Source organism: Takifugu rubripes, chromosome 19, assembly GCF_901000725.2.
Source record: "Takifugu rubripes chromosome 19, fTakRub1.2, whole genome shotgun sequence".
In the NCBI taxonomy this organism is placed as follows: domain Eukaryota; kingdom Metazoa; phylum Chordata; class Actinopteri; order Tetraodontiformes; family Tetraodontidae; genus Takifugu; species Takifugu rubripes.
The window spans coordinates 844,241-866,691 of record NC_042303.1 but is presented as its reverse complement, the minus strand read 5'-3'; the positions used below and the strand labels follow the sequence as shown (position 1 = coordinate 866,691).

Genomic DNA, 22,451 nt, shown 5'->3' with positions numbered 1-22,451 from the left:
CACCCTAACCTAAACCTAAACCCTACAACACTAACCCTACACCCAACCTAACCCTAACCCTAAACCCTAAACCCTAACCCTAAAACCCTAACCCTAACCCCTAAACCCCTAAACCCTAAACCCCAAACCCTAACCCCTAACCCTAACCCCTAACCCTAACCAAACCCAAACCTAACCCCCAACCCCTAAACCCTAACCCTAAACCCCAACCCTAACCCCAACCCTAACCCCCCCAACCCTAACCCCCTATTCTGAGGACGGGGAGACAAACTTACCACACAAAAAAGAGGAAAAACAGCCAATTTGGGACAGGAGAGTACATAAATTAATTTAAAAATTTAAACAAACAACTAATTGGATTTAACACAAAAGGATTACAAGAATTTAAATTAAAAAACAAAAGGAAAACACATAATTTGGACTATTGGAGATTTCCTAATACTTGGAAAATTGGAGCAAGAAAATCTTCGAAAAACTCCCTCCACACTCCGCCCCCTGACCGGAGTTTACAAAAGCCCCATTCAGGCGGGAGCTCAGTACCTACCTTGAAAATTTGAATCAGACACATCAGGAAATCGAACGGAGATATAGCATAGATAGCAATAGCAACAGCAAAACGAGCTAGGCCTGAAGAAGGTTCTTTTCGGACCGAAACGTTGCAACAAATAGCTCGTTTTCGATTAAAAAATTCGGAGAATACTTACCAACTTCTACATGGCGGAGTACAGAAACGATGACGGGTGGATTCTGGTGTCTCGAGGGCGCAAGCGGAATCAACATCACCGCCGCCCCGAGCCTCCGAATCCCAGCCGTCATGACTGGCTCCGCCATGATGGCAGGAACCGTGCTCCGGAGGCGGAACACCGCAACGGACGTGACGGGGGACCGTACCGGAGCCGGGAACGTCGCAGCTATGCCTCGGTTACGAGGATGAGTAGCAGACGGGACGACTATGCCCCGCAACAACGCTTCCAGAAGCGAGGCTTCCAGCCGCAATTTTTTGAACCGCGGGGACGTTACTCGGCCCCGCACAATTATCATAAAAATCGCAACGCGCGTTCATATAACAGGGGGAACGCTGCAATGCGACAAAACACAAATAATCGGACAACCATTAACAAAAATAAGCCTAAATCTGATGACCCAGATTTTGGTCTTAAAATTCGAACCATGTTTAAAATAATTAAAATTACCCATCATCTTAAAATCACTTTGGCTGAACAGTCCCCTCCCACCATCAGAAAACTGTCTATAAACCTGGCAAACACAATAAAACCTGCAAATCCTAATCAGAGAACAAGTCTTTTATTAGAGGGGAATGCCAGGAACTGGGAGGCAACCACCATGATGATCCTCCGGGATCATTATATATATGAACTGGAGTTGGAGCTGGGGGCGCTCACCCAGTTGTCACTCCAGGGATGGGAGGGACCTTTCCAGATTGCCTCCATTTGGGCAAAACGGAACCTGGGCAAACGGCTCCATGGGGAGACTCTGGAGCAGGCACAGGCACACATCATTGCCAGAATGGGAGGGGAGGGGATAATCGGTCCTGCGCCGCCGTCACCCTCTCTCTCCTCCCCTCCTCCTCCTGCTGCAGATCCACCTGCTTTACAGACGGCCAATGACACTGAAACAACACCAGTGGACAAACATACAGTTACAGTTGAGGTGCATCAACCACCAAAACAATTGGAATTGGTTCCCACATCACCTGCTCCACCCAGATCCGTTCAAAAGGTGTCAGTTGGCATGGAAACGGAGGAATCAGGAGGATGGTCACCTATAAGAGAGGAAAATCTCTTAGACATCCCAGCCCAAGATAACCCACCACAGCCACAGAGAACCCCCCGTTCAGCCCACCTACCTACTACGGTAACCTCCTCCCCTAAGCTAAACCCCTGCTGCGTAGTGGAGACGGACTCCATCTTGGATGCTCCGATAGAAACGGACCTGCTCATTGACCTGAGTGAGCAGAAATTGGTCCCTTTGCCCTCACCAGTGGAGGGTACTGGACAGATGGCCAGGAGACTCAGGTCAGCGGTGCAAAGTCAGCTCAAAATGGCTGCACATCAAACCCCCCAACAACCTTACTCACCTGAACCGGAGACACGCAGAGCCACCAGACACATCCACACAAATAACAAAATGCAGGATTGGGGCCTGAGCGTCACTAAAAAGTGGCTTATTCTGGGGGACTCCAATCTGAGCAGATTCCCCCCATTCACAAATGACCAACTGCAGGTGGAGAGTTACCCAGGGGCAAACCTTAGGCATGCACAGGAGATCATAAAAAAGGCCACAGTCTACACAGAGGTGGAGCATGTCATCTTGGCCTTTGGCCTTAACAATCGCTCTCAGAAGGAAAGACTCACCTTGTCTGCCCAAATGAGAGCGGCGGTCGAAACGGCAGATGAGCGCTTTCCCAGCGCGGGGATTTGGGTGCCGCTGGTTAACTTTTCCAGTCTCCTCCCTGCAAAAGAACAAAGAAACCTTAAATTTCTAAATTCACAAATTAGGAAAAACTGTCTCTTCATCCCTCCTTTACCTTCCCATCTCTTCTCAACGCTCAATGACCACGTCCATTGGACGAGGGCCACAGCCAGAAACATGCTCCAACATTGGTTTGACCATGTAAACTGCCAGACCCCATAAGCCTGCCTTTTCAGGAGGGGTCTAAAAACGTCATTGTTTTGGCAAAGAAATTTAAATTAACAAAACCACAATTCAAATTATTAAACAGGGGACTCACATTTATCCCAACACAAGGGACCAACAAGGATCTCCTGGAGCAGGCTAGATGGGACCTGCAGCAATACCACAGGAGACTTAAATTGGCATCCCATTTCCAAAATAGCGGAATGGATGGTGATTCTGAGCCCCCACCGTTCACTCCCAGGTCCACTTGGACTCCGTCCATGGACACACTGCCCCCAGAAGTCCAGATGCTGATCACAGCGGACAAACAATATTTTGACCATAAATTTCGGCCCTGCAGGGTGATGCCTAACCTTAGCCATGAGGAGGCCACAGCCCTGCAGGAGCTGAGACAAAATAGCAATATTATCATAAAGCCGGCGGACAAGGGCAGCGCAGTGGTGATTATGGACAGGGAACAATACCTGTGGGAAGGCAGGAGACAATTAGAAGATGTGAATTATTACAAAGAATTGGACAAACCTATCTATCTGGAAACAACTAAATTGGTGGAGCAGATCATCAACAAACTATTAGAGAAAAAATTTATAAACAAGAAACAACATAAATACCTGATGGGGAATCCACAGCCCAGGGCCAGACTTTTTTATTTACTCCCTCAAATCCATAAGGATCCGGCCAAGTGGAGCAGGCCGCACATCATTCCTCCGGGCCGCCCTATTGTGAGTGATTGTGACAGTGAAACTTACCACACGGCGGAATACATTGATTTTTTTAAATCCCCTGCAAACACCCCTCATACATTCAGGATACTTACGACTTCATCCAAAAAGTCTCCAAATTGCACGTTCCCTCCAATTCATTTTTATTCACCCTGGACATTGACAGCCTGTACACAAATATTGACATAAATGAAGGCATCCAGGCGGTGAAAAACATTTTCTCTAAATTCCCAAATAAAAAACGACCGGAAAAGGAGCTTCTCCAACTCCTTGATATTAATTTGAGACGAAACGATTTTCAATTTGATAACAAATTTTATTTACAAATTAAGGGAACGGCAATGGGCAAAAAATTTGCACCAGCCTACGCCAACATTTTTATGGCTGAGTGGGAGACATCGGCGTTGGCGGCTTGTGGAAAAAAGCCCTTACATTATTTTAGGTACCTGGATGACATTTGGGGTGTTTGGCATCACACACAGGAGGAGTTTGGGGAATTCCTCAATTCACTCAACCGGCACAATCCATCCATCAAACTTAAGTCCACCATAAACAGTGTGTCGGTGGACTTCCTGGACACAACCACATTTAAAGGGGAGAAATTTAACGCCACGAATAACCTTGATATAAAGGTGTTCTTTAAGGAAACTGACTCACATGCACTACTGCATCGGAGCAGTTTCCACCCTAAACATATTTTTAAAGGCCTGCTAAAATCTCAACTATTGAGATTCCACAGGATATGTACGCACCAGGGAGATTTCATGGAGGCCACCAGGACACTGTTCCGGGCTCTCTCCACCAGAGGATACTCGAGGTCCTTCAGGAGACAGGCTCTCAGAGAGTTCCTCGAGACAAAGCCGGTCCACGTGTCCTCTGTAGTTCCCCTGGTGACGACATATTCCTTTCCGGCCACCCTACTAATGAAAAACATCAAAAACAATTTTTCAAAAATCCTGAGCAACCACTCCACCTTCTCGGATTGCAGAATCATCGCGGCATATAGAAAAAACAAAAACTTACGGGACCTGCTGGTCAAGGCCAAAATAAGGCCTCTTCCGACGGCAGCGTCCCGAAGCCGCGGTGAATTCTACAAACACAGAGTGTGGATATGGAGCCAGGTACACAAAGATGTTTTTAAGGGGGAAACCCATGGAAGTCCCCACACAAGAAATTGTGTTTACCTGATCACTTGCGGGGTGTGTGGCATTCAGTATGTTGGGGAGACCAGAAACACCCTCCTCCTGCGGTTTACCCAGCATAGATATAACATACTTAGAAAAAAGGAAACCCACACCCCGCTGGTGAATCATTTTCTAAACCACGGATGGCCGTCGCTTCAAGCCACGGTCATTGAGCATGACCCCATGTGGTCCACTGTCCAGCGGATCCGGGCTGAACGGCGCTGGATCCTTAAATTGGGCACACAAGTTCTGGGGGGCCTGAACCTAAAATGAGCCGATCCTGGCCTGACATAAGTGATGGCCCGTGCACGGAACTCTGACGCCGCTTCGCGGCGCCAGAGTTCCTAACCTTAAAAACCTAACCTAACCCTAACCCTAACCCTAACCTAACCCTAACCCTCTAACCCTAACCCTAACCCTAAACCCTAACCCTAACCCTCTAACCCTAACCCTAAGCCTCTTATACCCTGTCCTCCTCTCCTTTCTGATATGGATCATGTGAGCCAGTGGGAGATGGAATGGGGACTAACATGCGTCGGCCAGTGCCTTGCCTCATCTCTCATAAAAAGCTACACAGATGTTGGTCTGTCTAGTGAGAGACTGGGAGTACATATCTCTCATTCCCCTAACCCTAACCCTAACCCCTAACCCTAACCCTAACCCTAACCCTCTAACCCTAACCCTAACCCCTAACCCTAACCCTAACCCAACCCTAACCCTAACCCTAACCCTACAAATAGGTGGAAGAGTTACACAATAAACTATGGAATGGTTGCATGGGTAAGGGAATAAAAGCAACAAAATTAAAAGTAAAGTAACGAGGTTAAGGAAATGTTCCCACAATCCTTTGCCTACACATTTACCCCCCCCCCCCCCCCCCCTTCTCTTCACACCTGTGAAGGGTTGGTAAACAGGTGTTTGAGGGCAATAGATTAAAACTACCCGTTTCAAACGTACACCGTCCCACGGACGGATAGCAGTCGGAGTAAGGCCTGGGGGATAAATCAGGGACCTGTAAAAACATCAGATAAGAAATTGCACGAGGATAAGATGTATAACCAGAGGGATCTCACCAACAATGTTCTACAAATAAACGCAAGAGTTACACAATAAACTATGGAGTGCTGGTACAGGTATGGGAATAAAAGCAACAAAATTAAAGAAAAGTAACAAGGTTAAGGAAACTTTCCCACAATCCTTGCCCACACATTTACCACACCCCCTTCTTTTCACATCTGTGAAGGGTGGGTAAACAGGTGTTTGAGGGTAATAAATTGGAACCATCTGTTTCAAAGGTACACGTCCCACGGAGGGATAGCAGTCACAGTAAGGTCGAGGGGACAAAAAAGAGGGGCCTGTAAAAACATCAGACAAGAAATCCCACAAGGAGGAGGGGTATAACCACAAGGATCTCATCAACGATCTTCTACAAATAAACGCAAGAGTTACACAAATTATGGAATGCTCGTAAAGGTATGGGAATAAAAGCAACAAAATTAAGGAAAGGTAACAAGGGTAGGGAAACTTTCCCACAATCCATTGCCCACACATTTACCACACCCCCCTTCTTTTCACACCTGTGAAGGGGTGGTAAACAGGTGTTTGAGGGCAAAAAATTGGAACCACCTGTTTCAAATGTACACCATCCTACAGAGGGATAGCAGTCACAGGAAGGCAGAGGGGACAAATCAGGGACCTGTAAAAAAAACATCAGACAAGAGACCGAAGAAAAAGAAGAGCAGTAAAGAACGGAGACAAGAAATCAAGTTGAAGACACAGAAGAAAAGGACTACCGGGCATTGGAAAGAGCAAACGGTTCCATTAGCGAGTGCAGGTACGTGTAAGCGACACTCTCCCTTTCTTCCCTAGCTCGCTCCGCTCCGGAGATTTTTGGGCGGCAAGAGAGAGAACAACCGATCACAACCCTGTCCGGCTGGGCTATGGATACCTAGCGGTGTTAACGAAGTAGCCTAATGCTAAGCAGGGGGTAAGTATGCGGCCCCCCGTGTCCCGACTCTAGGGCAGCACTGCGGGTGTGGTGGTTCAGGGCGTCAGAACCTTAAACGTGGCCCAGTCTTCTATGGGGGTTAGCCCCACACATGCACCACTCCATGTTGCATCACATACGTCTGAGTCCAAAAACTGGCCACTAAAAATGAAAGTTGGGCGTCCTTCAAATTGCCACCCTCCACCATAGACCCGTCCCTCAGTCTGCCGTAGGGACTGAGCCGTGGACGCACCGGGACCTAGACTCACACGCGGAAAAAACCTAGACTCTAAAAACCAAGTGGACAGTGTAGTGTAGCTCAGAATGAGACACACCCCGGAGACGGCGCACCTCCGGCGGGACCATCCTTGGGTGAGAGTGTCTTGTGATAAGCGGTCGAAACACTCTGAGACCTCAAGGTGCACAACTGAGGATGTGTCTCACAAGAGGGCCAACACAGACATTTCTGAAGAGCCAAAGTTCTTGCAACAAAAATATAGTTCCCAATTAGCTTGTTTTGTTATCACACGACCCCGTCCCCATTATCTTAAGAGAATATAAAAGAATGAGTGGAGACAGAAGAGAGAATGAGACGTTTTTGGCGCGTGTCGCTCTTGATTTGTGTTTATTTTTGCAGTAAACTTAAAGGAGGCCTTTTCACTTTATGTTTGATTAAATTTAAGCTGATATTCCATTCTTGACATCTTTAAATTTACAGTATTCATGGGAGTTTTATTTGGTCATTTTGCTTCTTTTTATTTACTATTTCCCACATTTATTCATAGTTTTTATTAGATTGCAATAAATCCTATAACATTTACCAGATTGACTAAAGTCTAATGACCTGCGGTTCCCACCGATAGCCGTCATTCTGATGGGTTTTTGCTGGCTGCAGCTGAAATATTCCAATGCTCCATGTCACAGAGACAGTAAATACTAAACCCTAAAGATTCTGAAGGCATGATGTAAAATAGTAACGTATAATACAGACATTTGAAGAGACAATTAAGAGAATGTTTCCATGCTTCTAAGAGTGGCCGAGGAGCCATTTAGAACTTTATAAAGATGCATTGTGTGATACCAGGAACTAATTTAACTTCAAGGCGAAGCTGCTTCTGCTTTGTCGACCATTGACTGATCTCCTGAAAGTCCACCAGCGCTTTTTAAAAACTGAATTTTTCATCTATGGAGGGAGTAGACGGCAGATGTTTCCACAGATGCTCTTCACCAGTGGTCAGTGAGTGATGCAGCAGATGAGCGGGAGTTGACTGGCTTCAACCAGCTACTGACTCAATGTCTCCAGCCCATAGTGTGGATTCTCTACGAGATCAGACAGCAGCTTCACTCCTGAATCCTGCAGCTGGTTCTTACTCAGGTCCAGTTCTCTGAGATGGGAGGGATTGGACCTCAGCGCCGAGGCCAGAGAGCCACAGCTGATCTCTGATAAGCTGCAGTCAATCAATCTGAAAAATGCAGGATGAGGTTATACGGTGCAGGTCTGCATGTTATCTGCGTCAGTACTAAACCTACGTTAGTTCTTAGTTGGGTCAGACCTGAATTCACGATATTACAATGAATTTTTTTAATGTGGTGCATCACAGCAGTGTTGAGAACAGCCTCACTTCACCATCTTAGCAGCTGGTATATAGGTAGAAAAATGAAGACTGACCTGAGCCTCTCCAGTTTACAGTTTGGACTCTCCAGTCCAGAACAGAGCTGCTTCACTCCTGAATCCTGCAACGTGTGTTGTGGCTCAGGTCCAGAACCCTCAGATGGGAGAGGTTGGACTTCAGAGCTGAGGCCACAGAATCACAGCTGGTCTCTGATAACCTGCAGCCAATTAGTCTAAAATAACAATTATTTTGAGAGAAGACAAATAAAAATCAACATGTACCAGAGCAAAACACAGCTTACAAGCAACAAACCTCTGGTCCTGCACCGGCTTATCTGCCGTATGTTCCTATTTTGGGTTCTTTCAGGGCGGTTGGACAAGATCTACAGCGTATGTAAAGTGTGTGTAGGTCAAAATACCTTCCAAGTTTGTGAGACCACATTTCTCAATAGCACTCAACTCTTGTCAGGAGTTGGGACAAAGCGACCCACTCCTGACAGCTTGTGGGCGATGCTGCAGCGACCCTGCAATCCCTACACTCTCTGGTGAAACCAAATCAAAGGTTTTAGACACTGCTGGATGCTGGAAGGGTGGCTATAGTCTGGACGCATCGTTCCCCTGACTGCACATTTCTCCAACAATGATTGGCAGCTGGTGTCACTTGTTCTCCAGGTGAGAGAAGGAAAGAGAGCCACCCCACAGTGTGTTTGATTGCCCCACTGCAAGCTCAATGCTGCCAGAAAACATTGCAGGAGCATCAATTCCCCTCAGGGCATCAACAAGGACCTCAGGAAAAGGTGCAGCTGCCACCTACTAGAGACAAGCACACTGAGATTCAAAGCCCTCTCCTCCCAAGAGAAGAGCTTGTTTGTTGGAGGCTCTTCTGGGCGATACCTGGTGCCACAGCTCCAGCTCAGCCCGTCTCTGGAGCTGAGGTGGAGCTTAGCAAGTTTCATGGTTCTCCACCACTTCCTCTCGCTGAGGACCTTCTCAGCTGGTGGTTTCTGCTCCACCTTCCAAGTTGAGCAGGTGATACTTCTGCATTCCTGCCACCAGTGTCTCTGCAGAAAGACTCTTCTCTACTGTTTTATATTATATTGTATAAGATTAGGATTTTTGTTTGTCTTAGATGTTGTTGACTAAGAGCAGGTTTTTCTTTAATAACATAGAAAGATTCGATGAGAAGAGCAAATGTATTATTTTATGAGCTACTTCCACTACTATTATATACACATACTTCCATATTGTCTTAGATTGAAAGCTGCATTTATTGCATCGTTCATAGAAAGTCATATTTGTGAGGAGAAAAACTCAAATAAGGTAATTTTCTTTAATGACCATTACAAAAGAAGGAGGCGATGAACAAACAGATTTATATGAAAATGTGTGAAAACTTATGGATGGAAATCTTTTTAAAATGGTTGCATTGTGTAGAATCGGTGGAGAATCAACTTGTTGACTTCTGATTTGGACTCCAATGGAAGTGAGGTGCAACAATTGTGGATGCTGAAAGCTTCAGATCTTCATGAAGGTTTCTGTGGTTGGACTGACCTGCTGCCCCTTTAAGAGGGAGGCAGGTTTGGGCTTCTGGCTGGAATGAAGCCACCTAAGATGAGAAGGACTGCAGGCTTTCGGTACCAAGGTTTAACAGGGTGCTCACTTCACACTTGGGCTTTTCTCTTTTTTGGGATGGCTTTTCTCAGTAGAGATGATCTTTAAAAGACAGGAAGAACCATTTTTGATTGGTCTGAATGTTTGGGCGGTTTTGTGGCCAGCCTAAAATAAAACTAGACAAATCTACAACTGATACTTCCTTTCTAGTCATTGATGACCATCCTCACATGGGGCAGATTTCCACAACCAATTTAATACTGCAAATCTGTCCTGTGTGGTCTTTTTTCTGAGAACTGTAACACTACGTTTATAACAAAGATCAAACATGGAAACAGTTATTGTCTAACTAGTTACACCTGGGAAAGTACTGGATCATCTCTGACTGACCTGAGAGTCTCCAGCTTACAGAGAGGATCCTGGAGAAAACCACAGAGCAGCTTCACTCCTGGATCCTGCAGCTGGTTCTTACTCAGGTCCAGAACCCTCAGATGGGAGGGATTGGACCTCAGGGCCAAGGCCAGAGAGCCACAGCTGATCTTTGATAAATTGCAGTGTGACAGCCTGGAAAAGGAATAAATGGGGCAAATAAAAACACATTTCTAACTATGAAAATGAAGAGAAAAGCAGAAAATGTAAAGAAATTTAGAAAAGACCAACAGAGGCCTCCTGACCTGAGCGTCTCCAGTCTGCAGTTTGGATGCATCATTGCAGAAGACAGTAACTTTACGTCGGCATCTGTCAGGCTTTGGTTCCATTTTAAGTGCAGCTCCCGTAGATGAGAAGGGTTTGACGTCATTGCTGAGGCCACAACTTCACAATGACTCGTTGAAAGAAAACTACCAGACAGTCTGTTGTGTATGAAACAAAAATAGTGAGTCAAACTTTGGGATTTCTAATCAACTTATCTGAGAATCGACCTCAACACAAATGTAGCTCATTTCCTGGAAAAGCTAAATTCAACACCGTAGAGCAACAGTTTGAACGACCATCAGATCTGAAATGCAACTGAATTATTCTCAACATTTGTCTTATTTTAGAACAGCTCATAATTACTCAATATTTAAAATGATTAGAGCAAATGGTTTAAAGAAATGTGCATCTTTTTATCTGTCTATCGGCTCTTTGGATATTTTGCATTTCATCCAATTTGTACGATGGTGCGTCAAGTCTTAATTCAGCGATCCGATCGATGACATCAGAGTCTCTGGTTGCATCGATTGCCCTCAGCTTCTGTTCTATCTGCCTGTTTCCCTTCAAATCATTTTCACTGCACCTTTTGTTGCTAGTGATGAAGTTGCCACCTAACGGGTGTGGAAAGGCTCAAACAACTTTGTGGGTCACATAAAGGCTCCAAACGGAACCGCCACAAAGACCTAAAACACCCATTTAAACCAACGAGGCCGGCTGTTTTTACGTTGAACAAATGAAGCAAAATAGTCACGTGTCATTAGTTAAAATGTGTTTTTCTGTTGTTAGAATACGATGTATACAAACAAACAAAAGTGATTTAATGACATGACAGTAATTTCATGATAGTCAGTTAACTTGTGGCTCCTATTATTCCTGCCTTATGTTGGTTTGTCTGGATTGACCTTTGAACTTATATCCAGCCAGTGCTGAACATTTCTGGATGAATTGTTGTTGTTTATAATTTATGGACGCTGCAATGGAGATAAAGAATTGAAGGAATGACCACTGGAGGGGGTATTGCTACCTGACATGATCCACTCGCTTGATTTAAACGCCGATGTCCGGCCCTAAAAAACTTTACTTACACGACCTTCCTGCAGTTCCTCACAGCTGGAATCAGGCAACGTCGTCCCTCCACTGAGGTGTTGTACTGCTGCAGGTTCAGCTCATCCAGAACCTCCTCTGACATCTGCAGCAGGTAGGCCAGAGCTGAACAGTGGATCACTGACAGTTCCCTCTCTGATATCTCCCCTGACTTCAGGAACTCTTGGATCTCCTGATGGACTGACTGATCCTTCATCTCCATCAGACTGTGGAAGATGTTGATGCTTCTGTCTGGGGAGATTTTATCACTGTTCACCTCCTTCAGGTTGTTGAGGACCTTCTGGATGGTTTCTGGGTGGCTCTCCATCTGATCCAACAGTCCACCCAAGATCCTCTGATTGGACTCCAGAGAGAGACCATGAAGGAAGCGAACAAACAAGTCCAGGTGGCCATTTTTACTTTTGAGAGATTCCATTAGTGCTCTCCTGAGGAAGCCATCAAGAGATGTGGCTGGATCGTAATTTGTGTACAACCATGTAAACCTGGAAAAGTCGTTTGGTTTAGAATATTTTAGGAACTGACTTATAACCACTGTGTCTTTCCTAGTGTAACGGTGGAACATGTAGACGGCAGCCAGAAACTCCTGAATGCTCAGATGAACAAAGCAGTAGACTGATTTCTGGAAGATCACACTCTCTCTCTTGAAGATCTCTGTACAAACTCCTGAGTACACCGACACCTCGGAGACGTCCAGTCCACATCGCTCCAGGTCTTCTGAGTAGAACATGATGTTTCCTTTCTCCAGATGTTCAAACGCCAGCCGACCCAACTTCAGAAGGAGTTCTTTATCAGCCTCAGTCAGTTCCTCTGGTCTCTGCTTTCCTCCATACTTCTGCTTCTTCCTCTTTATCTGAACCCTCAGGAAGTGTGAGTAGAGGTCAGTCAGGGTTTGGGGCAGCTCTCCTCTCTGGTCTCTGGTCATCATGTCCTCCAGAACTATAGCAGTGATCCAGCAGAAAACTGGGATCAGACACATGATGTGGAGGCTCCTGGAGGCCTTGATGTGTGAGATGATTCTCTTGGACAGATCTTCATCACTGAACCTCCTCCTGAAGTACTCCTCCTTCTGGGAGTCAGTGAAGCCTCGTACTTCTGTGATCCTGTCAACACACGAGGGAGGAATCTGATAGGCTGCTGCAGGTCTGGAGGTGATCCAGATGAGAGCTGAGGGAAGCAGGTTCCCCTGGATGAGGTTCACCAGGAGCACGTCAACTGACGATACTTGTGTGACATCAGAGATGACCTGATGCTTGTTGAAATCCAGTGAAAATCTGCTTTCATCCAGGCCATCAAAGATGAACAGAAGTTTCCAGACAGTCCACAGTCCAGATCTTCTGCTCTGATCTTCTGTAATGTTGGATGGAAAACATGAAGCAGTGAGAGAAGACTGTGCTGCTCATCTCTGATCAAGTTCAGCTCCCTGCATGAGAGCGGAAGCACCAGACTGTCTTGGTGTCTTGGTTCTCCAAACCTTCTGCCCAGTCCAGACTGAACTTCTGCACTGAGAAGGTTTTTCCAACGCCGGCGACACCGTTGGTCAGAACCACTCTGATGTGTCTCTGTTGCTCAGATAAGATTAAGATTAAGATTAAGATGAACTTTATTCATCCCCGTGGGGAAATTGAATTATAGTAGCAGCGTATGCAGAGTAAAGAGACAGAAAAAAAAAAAATACAGATAAGATTAGAATGTTATAAGCATATATACAGCATATATTATAAGCATATATATAATATATACATAATATAATATATACATATTATAAGCATTATAAGCATATATACATAAATATAGAATAAATTAGAAATAAAATTACAACATAAACATTACACAATTATTGTTGAGTTGGTTTGAGTGAATTGTACAGTTTAATGGCGGACGGCAGGAAGGACTTCCTGTACCGTTCCTTGGAGCAGCGAGGCTGCAGGAGTCTGTTGCTGAAGCTGCTCCTCAGTTTGTCCACTGTGTTATGGAGGGGGTGGGAGGGACTGTCCATGTTTGTCCGCAGTTTCAACACCATCCTGTCCCTCACCACCTCGTCCAAGTTATCAAGTCTACAGCCAACAACAGACCCTGCCTTTTTGATGAGTTTGTTGAGTCTGTTGGCATCCTTTGCTTTAATGCCTGCACCCCAGCACACCGCAGCAAAGAAGATGGTGCTAGCCATGACAGGCTGGTAGAACATCTGGAGCATCCTGCTGCAAACACTGAAGGACCTGAGTCTCCTGAGGAAATAGAGTCTGCTCATGGCCTTCTTGTAAACAGCATCGGTGTTTGTGGACCACTCCAGTTTATTGTCCAGATGGACACCCAGGAACCTGTAAGATGGGACTAGTTCCACTTCTTTCCCACTAATGCAGACTGGGGAGGGTGGGGACTTGCTTTTTCTGAAATCCACCACCATCTCCTTCGTCTTGGTCACGTTGAGCTGCAGAAGGTTCTCCCTGCTCCACCTGACAAAACTCTCCACAAGGTCCCTGTATTCATCCTCCTGTCCATTCTCCACACACCCGACTATGACTGTGTCATCCGAGTACTTCTGGAGATGACATGTCTCAGAGTGGTACTGGAAGTTGGCTGTGTAGGTGGTGAACAGGAATGGGGAGAGCACAGTTCCTTGAGGAGCTCCTGTGTTGCTCATCAGGGGGTCGGACCCACAGCTCCGCAGTCTCACAAACTGTGGCCGACCTGTCAGGTAGTCCTCGATCCAAGAAACAAGGGGAGCATCCATCTGCATCTTCTCCAACTTCGCCCTCAGCAGTCTTGGCTGGATGGTATTGAAGGCAGAAGAGAAGTCGAAGAACATGACCCGCACTGTGGTGTTTAGTCTGTCCAAGGAGGAGTAAGCCCTCTGCAGCAAGTATATCACTGCGTCATCAACCCCCACCTTGGGCTGATAGGCAAACTGCAGAGGGTCCTGAAAGGGGCTCACCAGAGGTCTGAGGTGTGACAGCACCAGCCGCTCCATGACCTTCATAATGTGGGAGGTCAGTGCTATTGGCCTGTAGTCACTCGGTGCCACAGGATGGGTCTTCTTTGGCACCGGGACCAGGCAGGATGTCTTCCAAAGCACTGGGATCCTCTGAAGATGAAGGCTCTGGTTGAACAGGTGCTGCAGTATTCCACACAGCTGCCTGGAGCAGTTCCTCAGCACTCGTGGGCTGATGCCGTCCGGCAGCCTTTCTCTGGTTGGCCAGACGTGAAGGACAGTCCTGTCGGGGGGATGGGTGACATGCTGGGATCCATGTAGGGTGTCAGCAGGGGGGAGGGGGAAGAAGTTGGCAGAGGTGTTAGGGGCTCTGGGAGGTGTGAAGGGGACCCATTGTTATCCAGAGGAATATTGGGACAGCTGGGAGAGGGGGAGCTAGAGTCAAACCTGTTGAAAAACTGGTTCAACTCATTAGCTTGGTCCACGTTCCCATCAGCTGAGCGTATTCCTTTCTTATTGAAGCCAGTGATCGTCCTCATCCCACTCCAAACATCCCTGGTCTGGTTCCTCTCCAGTCTCTCCTCCAGCTTCTTCCTGTAGGCGTCCTTGCTCTCCTTCAGACTGCGTTTCAGTTCCTTCTGTACACTCCTGAGCTCAGCCGGGTTCCCAGCAGTGAAGGCCCTCTTCTTCTTATTCAAAAGGGCCTTCAGGTCACTTGTCACCCATGGTTTGTTGTTTGGGTAACAGCGTACCTTCTTGGTGGGGACGGAGTTCTCAGTGCAGAACTTGATGTAGTCGGAAACACAGTCTGTCAGTCCATCCAGGTCCTCACCATGTGGTTCACAGAGAGCAGACCAGTTGGTGGTCTCCAGGGCATCCCGCAGACAGTCCATGGCACCATCAGACCATTTCATAACAGTCCTCACAGTGACTGGTTGCTGCTGAACCACAGGTGTGTATGATGGGGAGAGCAGCACGAGATTGTGGTCAGACTTGCCTAGTGGAGGGAGTGCAGTGGAAGTGTATGCACTGGTGACATTAGCATACAGTAGATCCAAAGTCTTCCTGTCTCTCGTGCTGCACTGGACATACTGGTGGAATGTAGGGAGAGTGGACTTAAGGGAGGCATGATTGAAGTCACCTGTGATGAGAATAAAGGCTCCGGGATGTTTAGTCTGCAGGTCAGCCGTGACAGAGTGAATGATGTCACAGGCCGTGTCCGCTTTACCGGTCGGAGGAATATAAACGGTGATGGCGATGACGTTAGTAAACTCCCGTGGCAAATAGTATGGACGGAGTCCGATAGTAATAAGTTCCACGTCGGGACTGCACACGCGCTCCTTGACGTGAATATGCTCCGGGTTGCACCACCTGTTGCTAATGAACACGGCCAGTCTCCCTCCTTTCTTCTTACCGGCCGCGGTGGTGTCTCGGTCCGCTCGCACAGTGGTGAAACCAGCGATCGTCACATTAGAGTCCGGTATCAGTCCATGGAGCCGTGAAACACATGATACTGGCCTCTCTGGACTCCCGCTGGGTCCGTGTGAGCGCCTCCAGCTCGTCCATCTTATTTGCCAGGGACCTGACATTCCCCGTTATGACCGCGGGGACGCAGGGTTTAAAACGTCGCCTCTTCATCCTCTGTTTAACTCCAGCCTAAGACTTTGAAGATGTCCTGGCACTTGATTGGAGTGTCCTGGATGTTCTTCTTGGAGGTTCTCACAAGCTGTCTCACCTCATGTTGTGTGTCCACCTCCTCACTTTGTCCCTCAGTGATGTAGAGCTCAGTGTAGATCTTGTTCAGCAGGGTTCCACTTCCTGCTTCATGAGTTCCTTCAGTCACATGTTCACATCTTCTCTTCAGACTGATCTTATGACCTTCTATCACCTCCTGCAGTTCACCACCCTCTAAAACAAACAATCTTTTAAATCCTTTTACAATTGTCATCTACAGCAGTAACACAGATGTCCTCAACTGGAAAATATTCTGTCATGTTTGAATGATAGAAGCAACAGTCGGGTCATGACCCATCTTACTGTCACTTTTAAATGTTATGTCTTCTTATGTACACCTATTCTTTTATTTCAGTGGGTTTCAATGTAATTTAGTCTATAACAACCATTTCCATGTCTTCCAAGAGTTTGCTTGGACTAAACAGCTGGTAAAAGCTGGATGATATTTAGAAAAACACATCAAACCTTCTCCAAACACATCATACTCAGCAGACCCATTGTCCTGTAAAGGTCACATGCCTTCAACTCTTTAACACTTTCCAGAACTAAATGACTAAATGTTGCTAAATACTGTCTAAGCATTTAGGAAGGTCTGAAGAGGGTCCAGGGGTTCCAGTGGAACCAAACAAGAGCTCTCTGGATCTTCTCTTGCACATTGTAAATACACAAGTTGTTCCTTTATTCCGACCCAAAAGTATCTTATAAATACAAATGTACGAGCTTACGTGAGACGCTGTTGTTCAGGTCGGCGGTCTGCAGTTCAGTTCTCCGTTTCTTTTCACCCTTGGGACAGGAGGAATCTCCAATGGAAGCAGACCGTTTCTGATAGCTGTCAAAAATGGGAATAGTGGTTATACATGTCTACTGGGCGTTAGCAACGCCTAAGAAAGGCTGCGTTCACTTCTACTTTCAGTTTGCTCTGACAGCTGAAGATTGAATGAACACTGAGCAAAAAATATAAAGTTATTTACGTTCTAACAAGCTCGTTTAGTTGGAGAAAAGTGTATTTGATTTAAGTGTTTAGTGGCTTTTCTTCATTGTGAATTTATGTTAAAAATAAAAGTGCCAAATCACGAACATAAACTCATAGAACAAAAGTTCTCCATTTATGCTCCAAATACAGTAGTCTGGTCTCTGAAACTGATCATTAAATAGCACAGAGGTCACGCGTATTCAAAAGCTTATTTCAACCATTTAGAAATGACTGATATTGTTGTCTATGGGTTTATTAGAACCAGGAGCCTTATAAATAGACTTTTTAATGAATTTTCATGACATGTGGTGGAACAGTGTGGCAGAACAAGCTGCACAGACCTGCCATGTCTTACCCATCCGTATCTAAATGGAGAGCTGGAGCACTCTGCAATGATGGATATTGTTGGGAAACTTTAAAATATATGCCTAGGAATTTTTGTGAGATGATGTTAACCCATGTAGGAGAAATGACCAGTTAAAAACAGAAGCAATTTTCAGTTTTAAAAGATTTACCACACTAAAATTAACATGGGAGTTAATGGGAGCGAACACCTGACATGTTGGTGCACCGTTTCATTTTAAGGACCTGATGAATTTCATTTTTCACGATAATAGAGGCTAATACCCACAAAATGATGTTTTGTATGGTTGTGAAATGTTCTAAGGCAGAGTTATGTGGTTCAGAAAACCTTACTTTAAAGGTGAGCCTTGAGGTCCAACACCAAAGTTTAAAGGGTGCCACACAAACACATCATCACGCTTTAGTTTTCTTACATTTGGTCTGAACTTCTGAAGTTTATTAGTCCATGTTTGGACCGGTCACTCTTCAGGGACACACAGCTGGGCACTGTGGACTTTGCTCTCTCTTCCTCTTCCATCACACATTCGCTCATTTTTAAATGTGAGTCTAAAGGGTGAAGCAGGAACAGTCTGCTGACACAGAAAAGAAGATTAAAGAACATGATTCTCAGCATGAAGACAAGCAGAGGTCTGTCCAATGACGTATTGTCGGCTCATTCACATCAAAATCTATTATATGATGTCACCCTGTACATCATACAGACCACATATATATTGGAAAAAGGTTTTGGGACATCTTAAAAGTTTACACCATGTTAAATATAAAATAGTTGTGGAAAAAATGTTTCTCCTGGGTGTTTCAGAAGGTGCGGTGGCATCAGACGGACGCACACAAATACAAATGAAATCATTTTTTATCTGGTTATGGTTTATAAGAAAACCTAAATTCTCTCAAGATGTCAGTTCTCAACATTAAATTCAACAAATAAGATGAGAATGCATTCAAAACTAAACAGAAATAAGTCATCACATCATCAAAGTGGGTCAAATGCATCTTCTGTCATCTCAGACAGGATTCCAAGAAGAGGATCTTCATTTTCATCAACGCACCTTGACATCTCATCATGGCTCGTCTGTCAGATTACAAGCAGCTTTTTTTGATCAGGTGCATCATGTTTCTCACGAACACATGATGGTGCTGGAAAAAACATTTGTAGCCTGACCTAGAGGTCAAAACTCTGCATGGCGTGCACAGCTACTAGTTGCAGCTGGTGGTTGTGGCGGAGGAGATCCCAAACATATCTAGCAAGCTTGTTTTGGAGCAGAGCTTGTCCACCACCTCTGACCCCACTCATCACAGAAGTCCCACCATATCCATGGCCAGGTGTGTTGGCAGCATTGGAGCCAGCCTCAGGAAAAAGGTGTGTCAATACCTCAGAAGTGATGATCAAGTTGCCACGACCCAACAGAAGTCAAGCAACCCAACATGCTGAATAGAATAGATGACACACAGCAAAGGGCAAAAAACATCCAATTCTGCTCAGACTAATTTGATCTGACCACATGTACAGGACCAAAAATATCAAAACACCATGGGTTTAGGTTTCGTTTTGTTTTCTTGACTGCTTCATTCAAAACAGAAGACATTTCATAAATCCATAATAACAAATTCATATTCCACAAAGACCCAGTTGTTAAAACAATCAAATGGAATGCCTTGATCTCTCCCTCTTTCCATACTCTCCTTTTTTAAATAAAGGATTGATTGTCCCCCTGGTGGAGGGACAAAGAGAGGAGGCTAAAACTGTCGCGTTTGTGTCCCTCTTTCCGTGGATTTTTCCACTAACTGCAAATAATATTGTCGACTTATTGTGAGTATTAAAATGTGCTTCCTCAACCTCTAAAATGTTGGCTCAGGGTTAGCGGAAAACGCAGTTAGAGGAAACACGCTACAAAGTTTGATCATGCGTCACAACATTCCCGTCCACCAGCCGCAATGTGCGTCCGAAACACGCGCACGCTCATTGCGAACACGCAGCTTATTAAGCCGCATCTCGCAGCGGAACATTGATTCGAGACGACAGCAGTGAAAGAACCAAATGCTACCTGAATATTAGAGGTTTTCCATCAGGGCTCGGTCACTCAAGATGGAGCCCGAAGTTGAGAACTTTCACTTTCGCTTCTTCTTCCTCTACACGTCCCGTGTTTGTGGTTGGATCGCGTCATATCCAGCACAGGCGCCTCTCTTCAGAACAATTTGGTCCACGTTTGAACTGAAATACTGGGAAACAACTGGAGTTCGTCTGACAGATGTTCGTTTTTGGGTGCGGAATCAAACTGGGTCAACTTTTTGATCTATAGGATCCCCTCTGGTTCAAAGTGTCCCTGTAGGATATTGACAGTAGTGACCTTTTGGGGGCTGCACACACCTCTTAATGGTGACGGCACCAACGGAGCTGATCCAGTTGTCATCAGCTGGCCAGTCTGACTCCAGCTCATTAGGGGAACTTTGCTGATCTGGAGGAGAAGCTTTCAAAACTTGACGGGCTGGGGGAAAATGACTGTAATTTTGGAATCAGCGTGCCAATTTTATCAGAATAATTTAGAATAATTTCAACAGGATCTTTTCAAATTGTTCCCCAGTGTAACTTCACCTGAAATTGTGGACTCCAGAATATCACCATTAAATCCATTTAATCACTTAATAGCTGTGGAATTTGAGCCATGAGAAAAATATCTCTCCGTCATGATTTCCAGAATTTTTCATCAATATCTGAGATTCTTCGAAAGCTTCGCTGGTGTTGGGTTTTTATTGCTTCTGCTTCATTTTCAGGCGCAGTTCTTTTATTTTTAAATCAAATCAAATCATCTTTATTTGTAATGTCTGTTGTAGTCAAACTTGGTGCTATGCAGAATCCCAGGGCCTGATCCCTAACAATCAACAGGAAAATCTCCCCTTTAACAGGAAGAAACCTTGAGCAGGACCAGGCTCATATGGGGGGGTGGGTAGGGAGAGAGGAGGAGAAGGGGGAGGACAGGTAGAGGAGAGACAAGGCAGACATCATTCAGTTCACTTTAAAACCCACTACATTATATATTTTGAATAGCTGGTGCTGGTAATCGGAAGGATAAAACTATTCTGTAAAATGTATGTTTAACTTTGTGAAATTGTGTCATACAGGTCAAATAAGAAAACAAGATCAACTGCTGAACCAGTGCAATTTATTTTTAACGTGTTAATCTCCACAAAGAAAGAAAAACCACAAACAGCAAGTTTTTAGTGGTCCAGTAATGCGCTATAGTCATACACCAGTACAGCTAACAATAACTCATGTTTTCCACCTGCTTTTCCATCTTCAGTGGGAATAATCCAGGGCGTTCTGGGCTTGAACAAAGGTATTAAAAGCTGGCTGAATGTCTGAGGTGACTGAAGGACACACTTGGGCTTTTCTCAATAGAGAGGGGGCACGGCACAGTGCAGCAGGTTCTCATCTTAAAATTTACTGTATTCATGGGAGATTTATTTGGTCATTTTGCTTCTTTTCATTTCTTATTTCCCACATTTATTCATAGTTTTTATTAGATTGCAATAAATCCTATAACATTGAACAGACTGACTAAAGTCAAATGACCTGCGGTTCCCACCGATAGCCGTCATTCTGATGGGTTTTTGCTGGCTGCAGCTGAAATATTCCAATGCTCCATGTCACAGAGACAGTAAAGACTAAACCCTAAAGATTCTGAAGGCATGATGTAAAATAGTAACGTATAATACAGACATTTGAAGAGACAATTAAGAGAATGTTTCCATGCTTCTAAGAGTGGCCGAGGAGCCATTTAGAACTTTATAAAGAAGCATTGTGTGATACCAGGAACTAATTTAACTTCAAGGCGAAGCTGCTTCTGCTTTGTCGACCATCGACTGATCTCCTGAAAGTCCACCAGCGCTTTTTAAAAACTGAATTTTTCATCTATGGAGGGAGTAGACGGCAGATGTTTCCACAGATGCTCTTCACCAGTGGTCAGTGAGTGATGCAGCAGATGAGCGGGAGTTGACTGGCTACAACCAGCTACTGTCTCAATGTCTTCAGCCCATAGTGTGGATTCTCTACGAGAGCAGACAGCAGCTTCACTCTTGAACCCTGCAGCTGGTTCTGTCTCAGGTCCAGTTCTCTGAGATGGGAGCGATTGGACCTCAGCGCCAAGGTCAGAGAGCCACAGCTGATCAATGATAAACTGCAGCACCTTAATCTAAATAAAGAAGGGAAAGTTTTACAAGGTTATAAGTGAAACCAGTATTAATGTGAAAGGTTAATCAAAGGCAAGATCTGTAAATATTTAATTTAGTTACAGGTTAAAAAATGATAGTAATATGTAATTACCACAATTCCAACCTCTCAGGTTTGCACTGTTCCAAAGGAGAATATATATTGTTCTGGCCCTCACTCTTCCCAGGTTCTCCCACCTCTTTCCCTCCCATCTCATCATGGAGATCCATCTCACCTGTGGCTCATCTTTAAAGGCACAACCTGTCTTAGATGACTTCCTGTCTCCCTCACCATCTCCCTCCTCGTTGGCTGGTGTCTACCAGGCACCCTCACCTAGTTTTGTCTAATTTTGGTTACCATCTGTCGGCTTTTTCATTGTCCTTAAATCAATTTATCATGAATAAGTGGTCCCCGTGTGGCCCTCCCTCCTGAAGGAACTGGGCACAACACACACACTCAGAAAGTGTGAGGAACCTCGGATGGAATAATGGACATTTTTGAGAATGGTGTTTACCTCAGAGTTTCCAGTCGGCAGTTTGGAAAGTGGAGAAAACCACAGAGCAGCTTCACTCCTGAATCCTGCAGCTGGTTCTTACTCAGGTCCAGTTCTCTGAGATGGGAGGGATTGGACCTCAGCGCCAAGGCCAGAGAGCCACAGCTGATCTCTGATAACC

The 22,451-nt window shown here is 45.3% G+C and overlaps 1 protein-coding gene and 2 long non-coding RNA genes across 10 annotated transcripts in view; all 3 read right to left on the bottom strand.

The window, feature by feature from the left end:
• The window catches only part of LOC105418562 (WW domain-binding protein 11-like), a 1,118,483-nt gene that overhangs the window by 847,565 nt on the left and 248,467 nt on the right, over positions 1 to 22,451 (bottom strand). The gene's annotated exons all lie outside the window — the stretch shown is intronic.
• Positions 3,314 to 3,897, bottom strand: LOC115246906 (uncharacterized). Its single transcript, XR_003886010.1, has 3 exons — positions 3,827 to 3,897; positions 3,476 to 3,547; positions 3,314 to 3,375 (listed from the first exon to the last, which is right to left on the bottom strand). It is a non-coding gene; the product is annotated as an uncharacterized lncRNA (long non-coding RNA).
• On the bottom strand, positions 3,893 to 4,610 carry LOC115246912 (uncharacterized). Its single transcript, XR_003886017.1, has 4 exons — positions 4,565 to 4,610; positions 4,404 to 4,470; positions 4,133 to 4,297; positions 3,893 to 3,952 (listed from the first exon to the last, which is right to left on the bottom strand). It is a non-coding gene; the product is annotated as an uncharacterized lncRNA (long non-coding RNA).